This window comes from Piliocolobus tephrosceles, chromosome 5, assembly GCF_002776525.5.
Source record: "Piliocolobus tephrosceles isolate RC106 chromosome 5, ASM277652v3, whole genome shotgun sequence".
NCBI lineage: Eukaryota > Metazoa > Chordata > Mammalia > Primates > Cercopithecidae > Piliocolobus > Piliocolobus tephrosceles.
In genome coordinates, this window is record NC_045438.1 from 96603963 (window position 1) to 96611886 (window position 7924).

Genomic DNA, 7924 nt, shown 5'->3' on the forward strand with positions numbered 1-7924 from the left:
GATGAAATGAGACTCTGTCTCCAAAAAAAAAAAAAAAAAAAAAAAAATATATATATATACACACACACACACACACACACACGCACACACGCACGCCATTTCCTGAATCCAAAGATATGCCAGGACAGGGAGGAATCATTTCACACTTGACATATCTAAAACACAGTGGGCCCTCAGTAAATATTTGTTGAAAAAGACGTTCATCCATCTTTTCGGTCTTTGAGGACAAGACCATTAGCCCAGAAAATTATTTTGTAGATCAAGCCCCTCGATCTGTGATCTGTCCAATTATGGCAGATGCCTAATAAATATATAGATTATATATACACACATCTATATATAATGCCTCCAAAAGAGAACTTAAGCTTATTTAACTCTAGTTCTTGATGTGGATGTCACAGATCATCTATTACCAATTTATATTAGTAATATTACTAATTTATATTAGGTGGTGGTTTCGTATTTATACTTGAATATGAATATCCTTGAGATGAAAAATTCCTAATAGTTCAAGGCTAATAATGAAAAAACTCGTAATGGTAGCCACCCAACTGAGCCTTCCTACCTTGCTTCTGCTCATTTACCCAACTACATCCTACTGCTGAAATGCATGATTCCTAGTTTGCTACAAAAAAATGGACTTTACATGCTCATTTTTGTCATTTATGTCTATTGCAGCTCAAGGGATATTCCACAGACCATAGAAAAGATTTGTCCTAATAGTTTCTAAGTGACAATTTAATCATAATCTAAAAACAAGTCCCCCTCTCAAGATTAGAGAATTAATTACATAATATTTAAAGGATAGCTACTGCATTTATGGGCAATAATCTCTTTTTCATTAGGGGAAAATTTTACAGTTCTATCCCAACCAGGAACATTACAATCTAATTCTAGTTCTTATAAACCTATCAAAGTTAAATGTGCACAATACATATAATGTTCTAGAACTAGACGAAAAATGAGAAGGCAGCAGCATCACTGTTCAAGGCTGTCAACTTGAGAATGAAGACACAAAAAGAGGATTCTAAATTACTTCCAGAACTACATTCATGGCCTACCATATCTACTCCTGGATGCTTTTGTCAAACCTTGAATTACATTCTTTGACATAATACCAGTTTTGCCGGTTTAAACAGTCCACCAAGTGAACTGAAACTAAGGTAAACTGTTCTGGTGGAAAAAACACGGGCTTCGTGGCAAAATGACTCAGGTGTGAATCCAGACTTTGCCCTTCTGGAGCAAGCATTTAATTATTTGAGCCTAGACTTCCTCATCTGTGTAAGGACAAGACCATGAGCCTAGAAAATTATTTTGTAGATCAAGCCCCTCAATCTGTGATCTGTCCAGTTATGGTAGATGCCTAATAAATGTGCAACAATCTGATATAAAGGGCCGGTTCACAAATTACCATGAAATATCTCATTACGGGGATCATAATTAAACTCTATGAGACTGCAATCCCAGCACTTTGGGAGGCCAAGGCAGGAAAATAACTTGAGCTCAGGAGTTTGAGACCAACCTGGCCAACATGGTGAAACCCCATCTCTACTCATCTCTACTAATAATACAAAAATTGACCAGGTGTGGTGACGGGCGCCTGTAATCTCAGCTACTCAGGAGGCTGAGGCAGGAGAATCAGTTGAACCCAGGAGCCTGAGGTTACAGAGACCCACAATCGTGCCACTGCACAGCCTGGGTGACAGGGCAACACTCCAACTCAGAGGGAAAAAAAAATGAATAAATAAACTCTGAGATGTATTTAAGTTATAAGACTTTTAAATATTTTATTTTTAGATATTTTAATATATAAAAATGAAAACTACACAGAGGTTAGTAAACTCTTCTTAAAACTGGTATTTTACATGTCAAAAATGGAGCCTCAACTATCAACAGAAAGTTAAAATGGGTTAGTTTTTTTCAAATGTTTGGATGTTTGTATCTATTCAAGCCTCACATGGTCAAAGTCTTTAAAACTTTCTAAAGAAAGCTACATTTTGGAACCCAGATACAGCCCGGTTGTCTAAACAATGGGCTACATGATACACCACAGACTCCAGGCAAAGTCACAACAGGATGAGAACAGAGCCTTCAGCCTCTCTCAGATTTCCTGGCCACTGTTATTTTAAAATTTGACCATGTAAACATAAACAGGGAAAAAAATCCATTTCAGATAATCCCTACTGGTTATGATTTATGATCTTTTGTTTTTAATACAATATTTAATTGCATTAATTTATGTTAAATATTGTAATTGTTCATTACATTTTTCTTGCTCATGTTTCTGGGCACTAACCAAGAATATACATGTATACCATACATAGTTTTATATATTAGTTTTTAATCATGATCTTTCCTTAAATGTCATTCATACTTCTGTTACTGACATTTACAAGGGTTTCTGAAAAGAAAATCGTAACTTACAAAGATGAGAGAATGATAAACAGTATGTCATACAAAAAAAAATACAAAAGTAGTGGGTAAATGTACATAAGATTAAAATGACTTCTGTTTACGAATGTGGATGCAATTCCTGAGTAACGTAAAATATTCAAAATGAGCTGTATAGATAAAAGTCAGTGAGCTATTTTGAACGGCGGCATGGTTTCAAGCTCTGGCTATAGCCCACTTTGAAACATTTGTGGCGGTTTCTACAATTAAGGGCAAAAGGCACAAAGGTAATTTTTTCACTAAACATTCTCCAGTTTGAAAACCACAAGTCAAGACATCTAGGAAATTCAGTTAATTTGTACAGAAATGCTGTTTTGCCGCCAACCTTTGTACCATGACCACTACCAGTCCAAGTTCAAGATTCACGTTTTATGGTGTGAAGATAAGTTTCAGCTAAACCTTAAGGGTGTTAATTTTTAATCCAGGCGCGGGGGTTCACACCTGTAATCCCAGCATTTTGGGAGGCCGAGGCGAGTGGATCACCTGAGGTCAGGAGTTCGAGACCAGTCTGGCCAACACGGCGAAACCCCGTCTCTACTAAAAATACAAAAATTAGCTGAGCAGTGGCGTGATCCTGCAGTCCCAGCCACTCGGGAAGCTGGGGCAGGACAATCGCTTGAACCCGGGAGGTGGAGGTTGCAGTGAGCTGACAGAGCGAGACTCTGCCTCAAAAAAAAAATTAATTTTTAAAACTCTCAAATTCTGACTTTATTTAGACTGCCTCTATACCACCAGAGCATTAAAAAAAAAAGACTCTTGCTTAGCCCCTACAGTCTATTAAGTTAGGGCAGTGCTCCTCATTTCTCACTAATACTTGTAAATCAGGATTTAAGCATCCCTCCACCACATCACTTTATGCCAGATAAGATGTAATGAATTTTTGGGCAGGCACAGTGGCTCACGCCTGTAATCCCAGCACTTTGGAAGGCCGAGGCGGGTGGATCATGAGGTCAGGATTTCAAGACCTGCCTGGCCAAGACAATGAAAACCCGTCTCTACTAAAAATACAAAAAAATTAGCCGGGCGTGGTGGTGGGCGCTTGTAATCCCAGTTACTCGGGAGGCTGTGGCAGAGAATTGCTTGAACTCGCGAGGTGGAGGTTGCAGTGAGCGGAGATCGCGCCACTGCACTCCAGCCTAGGCGACAGAGTGAGGCTCCGTCTCAAAAAAAAAAAAAAAAAAAAAAAAAGATGTAATGAATTTTTTAAACTGTGCGGAAATACTTTTAAACATGAATGTTCTAGTAATAACCCCATCAAATTATGTTCTACTTAAAATCCCAGAGTTTGCGCATTTTAATCGTTTTCGGGAGTTTTTGGAAATTAACAAAAAAAGTTCTTGTTCAGTAGCATATCCGTAAATTAACATACTCAAGGTACTGGACCACCTAGAGACTAAGAATAAGGCTTTAGAAAGTTTCAATCTGGTCTCCTACATGATTAGACTATTAATGGTATCATTTGATCTTCACATCTCAGAACAAATTACGCTCTCCCTGCACTGAATTTTAAGCGTGTTTACAAAAGAGAAAATAAAACTATCACGGAGGGTCCAAGTCCGAGTTAGGTACCTGAGTGCTCTGCTTCTACCTGGGAGCCAGGGAAGAAACACAAAGGGACCTTGGTGATGAGAACCCATGAAAGGAGACTGTCTTTCGGTGGAAACGAGAACCACCCTGGCCCCACCGCTGCCCAGGGCCCACCCATCACCTGCTTCTCCCACCCGCGTCCTCGAGCAGTGAACAGAAGCGTCGGCCCCAGAGCTGCTCGAGGAGGCCCGGGAGCAAGGCCGGGCCGGGGACCGCTAGACCCCGGCGCCCACGTCCCGCAGCGGGGGCTCCGGGACACTCACCGGTGCGGGCGCGAAGGCAGGTGCGCGGCGGCAGGGCTACCTGTGCGGGTGAAGCTGGAGGGCGCGGTGAGAAGTTATGAGGGCCAGTGAAGAGGGCGACGACGCGGACGGGCACCAGGACGGGGCGGCGACAGTAGCCGGGCTGCGGCTGGCTTCCTGCTCGGACAGATCCCGAGTCGGTCTCCGCCCGCCGGCCGGCGCCCCGCCGAGTCCCGGGCACTGCGGCGTGCACGTCACGGCTACGGAGCGCCCGAGGGGGCGGGGGCGCCGGGGCCGCGGCAGGCCGCCGGGCGCGCGCTCTGGGAGGGGGCGCGCTCCGGCAGAGGGCGCGCGACCCCCGGGGTCGCCCCGCCCGCGGCGCAGTGCCTCCTGGGCGGGGTAGGCGCCCTGCGGCGCAGGGAGGGACTGGCCCTGGACAAGCCTGGAGTTGTTGTTCTTCCCAGAGCGAAACGGCTCATTTGCCGCGGTAGTTGTTACCAAACCCGGCAAAGCAGGTCCTCTCCGGCTGGATGCTGTGCGGTCTGCCAACAGCGAGAATCAGTTCAAGCAGGGAGAAAGTTGTTCGGGGAGGGGGCGAGGAGTCCGGAGCTCCGCGTGGGGGACCCAGGAACCAGGGGAACGCAGGAACCAGGTGTCCGCGCTTGGGCGGCAGCGAGGCTGCGTGGCTGTTGCGGCAAGAACCACTGTTCACTCGGCTCCGGATCGGGCCGGGCTGCCCTTCCTAAGGAGGAACCTTCCTGCACAACTAAGTTGCCATTCTGTCTTTGTAGGAGGGGGTTTGGGATGGGAATTTCGCACCTGTTTGCCTCTTCCCCCTCCCACCCTCGCCGCCGCATTCACTTTTTAGAGCCCCTACCTTCTCAGTCGTTTAAATGTTACTGTTTTATTAAGTGACATATCTGTTAGTCACCTTTTAAAATATGAAGTACCTATGCAAATTTGAATTATGTGGTGAAAAAACATCACCTTTACGATGAAAACAGCTTTTAAGGCAAGGAAATGACAATTGACTATAATGCTAAATGTATCCGCTGAAAAAAAAGAGCCTACTTACACAGGAGAATTACACGTTTTTCTCCAACATTTATATGTAGCGACTTGGAAACTTCTGGATATCTAGAAGATTCTGCAAGGAGACAAATTTCTGATACTTAAAGGCTCCACGGCTCTCTGGGTGGAGAAATTTAAAAACTAAGTTCTGATAAGATGTTTTAGCATTCAACTAAAACAATAAAATATTAAAAATAGGGAAGTAAGAAAGAGGAAGAGAAACAAAGAACGGAAATAATTTACAGCAATCTCAGAAATTTAATTCCAAATTGCCAGAAGGTAAGTCTTAAGTATATAAACTAAATTTCAAAACAAACTGAAAAAAAGAGGGAGAAGATGAAGATGGCTGCCTCAGTTCACTGTTGTGACTCAATTTTGGATTTAATACTAAACTTCATTTGGCAAACCAATAGAAGTCAATACTTTTTTTAATTTTCTTAAATTTTTTGTGGTGGTGTTGGTAAACACAGGGGCTTGCTATGTTGCCTAGGCTGGTCTTGAACCTTGGCCTCAAGTGATTCTCCCACCTTGGCCTCCCAAAGTGCTGGGATTACAATTACAAGTGTGAGCCACCACTCCTAGAGAAATCAATACATTTTAAAGATTTTTTGTAGCTAATGACTTCCGTGATTTTTTTTCTCTCCTTTGCCCCACACTTCCAACCCATTACTGAGTGCCTTTGCTTCTGGCTCTATAATATCTCTCCAATGTATCAAATTCCTCTTTGTAGCCATCACCATTATCTTGTTTCAGGCCACTATCATTTCAAGTATTGCGTACTGCCTTAGTCACCTAACCAGTTTCCCAGGCCACAGTTTTATCCCCTTCTAATCCAGTCTTTACAATGTCATTAGTTTGTCTTTTATGTACTCCACTATTTAAATTTCTGTAATGGCACTCTCTGACTCTTGATGTAAAGTCCAAACCACTTAAGATGTCTTGTAAGATCCTTCTTGATTTAGCCACCAGTCACAACTGGCTGTTTTTGTTTGCCTAACATAATGGGGATTTCCTTTTTTCCTCTTCTTTTTCTTTCTTTTCTTTTTTTTTTTTTTCTTTTAGAAAGAGTCTCCCTCTGTCTCCCAGGGTGGAGTGCACAGTTGTGATCTTGGCTCACTGCAACCTCTGCCTCCGGGGTTCAAGCGATTCTCCTGCCTCAGCCTCCCAAGTAACTGTGACTATGGGTGGGCACTACCACACCCAGCTAATTTTTATGTTTTCAATAGTGACAGGTTTTTGCCATGTTGGCCAGGCTGGTCTCGAACTCTTGACCTCAAGTGATCTGCCTGCCTTGGCCTCCCAAAGTGCTGGGATTACAGATGTGAACCACCACGCCCCCAGCTTTTCTTTTTGAGACAGGGCCTTGCTCTATCGCCCAGTCTGGGGTGCAGTGGTGCAATCATAGTTCACTATAACCTCAACCTCCTGGGCTCAATGAATCTTCCCACCTCAGCCACCTGAATAGCTAGGATTATAGGCACATGCCACCATGCCAGGCAGTGTTTGTATTTTTTATTTTTTTATAGAGACAGGGGTCTTCTGTGTTGCCTAGGCTGATTTTGAACTCCTGGACCCAAGCGATCCTCCTGCCTTGGCCTCCCAAAGCACTGTGATTACAGGTGTGAGCCACTGTGCCTGACCATGTTTTTTTCTTCTAATTGAATGTGAATGCGTTTTCATTAGTTATGAGGTCCCCAATTGATTGTGGTCCAAAACTCACACAGCTGTCTGTCTTAAACCAGGCTTCCTCACACAGTGTTACCTGCCTGTCTTTGGAATGACCTCGCATCCAGTATCGTAGTCTCATTTCTAGTCTCATTACCTCTCCAGTCTCATTTCTACCCACTGCCTTTCTCTATTTCTTGTCCTTTATATTCAGGCCATTCTGAAGTACTTATGTGTCCCAGAACAGACGGCTATGCTATTTATTACATTGGAGCATTGCCAAGCTAAATCCAATTAATCCTTCAGAACAAAGCCTATTTGTTCCCTCCAAGAAGTTTTCCCTAAACCCCTTGGTGCAAATCCTAGGTGCTTTTTGGTGCTCTTTCCCATTTCTCACTTAACAGCCATTGCACATACCTCTTCAAACACATATTTCACTATTGCTACTTAAGTTTACTTATAAGTATCCTCCAACTGGACTGTAAAACTCCTTAAGGTCATAGTGAGGGACTTAATCTTTGCATCCCTAATGCCAGGCAGAGTGGCTTTCACATGGTAGTCACTCATTAAGCAGTGCCTACCATTAGTATTACTATTGAATACATGGGACAGATGGATGAACAACTGGCAAGAGAGTTGACACTTGTAAGAAACTGCATGCACTGGCAGGGCTCTGTCGCTTATGCCTGTAATCCCAGCACTTTGGGAGGCCAAGGTGGGCAGATCGCTTGAGCCCAGAGTTTGAGCATGGTGAAACCCCATCTCTACAAAAAAAAAAAAAAATACAGAAAATTAGGTGGGCTTGTATTCCTAGCTACCCAGGAGGCTGAGGTGGGAGGATCCTTTGAGCCTGGCTTGGGGGGTTGAGACTGCAGGGAACCATGATTGCACCACTGTACTCCAGCCTG

At 43.6% G+C, this 7924-nt stretch overlaps 1 protein-coding gene across 2 annotated transcripts in view; it reads right to left on the minus strand.

The window, feature by feature from the left end:
* MYO6 (myosin VI) overlaps positions 1-4543 on the minus strand; it is a 164148-nt gene extending 159605 nt beyond the window's left edge. Inside the window, exon 1 of one of the 2 annotated variants that reach the window (XM_023219277.1) lies at positions 4302-4543. The gene's annotated coding sequence lies outside the window, so the exon portion shown is untranslated. The remainder of the gene's footprint in view (positions 1-4301) is intronic. The other variant, XM_031935621.1, reaches the window with a different exon arrangement.
* Between the last annotated feature and the right edge of the window lie 3381 nt (positions 4544-7924).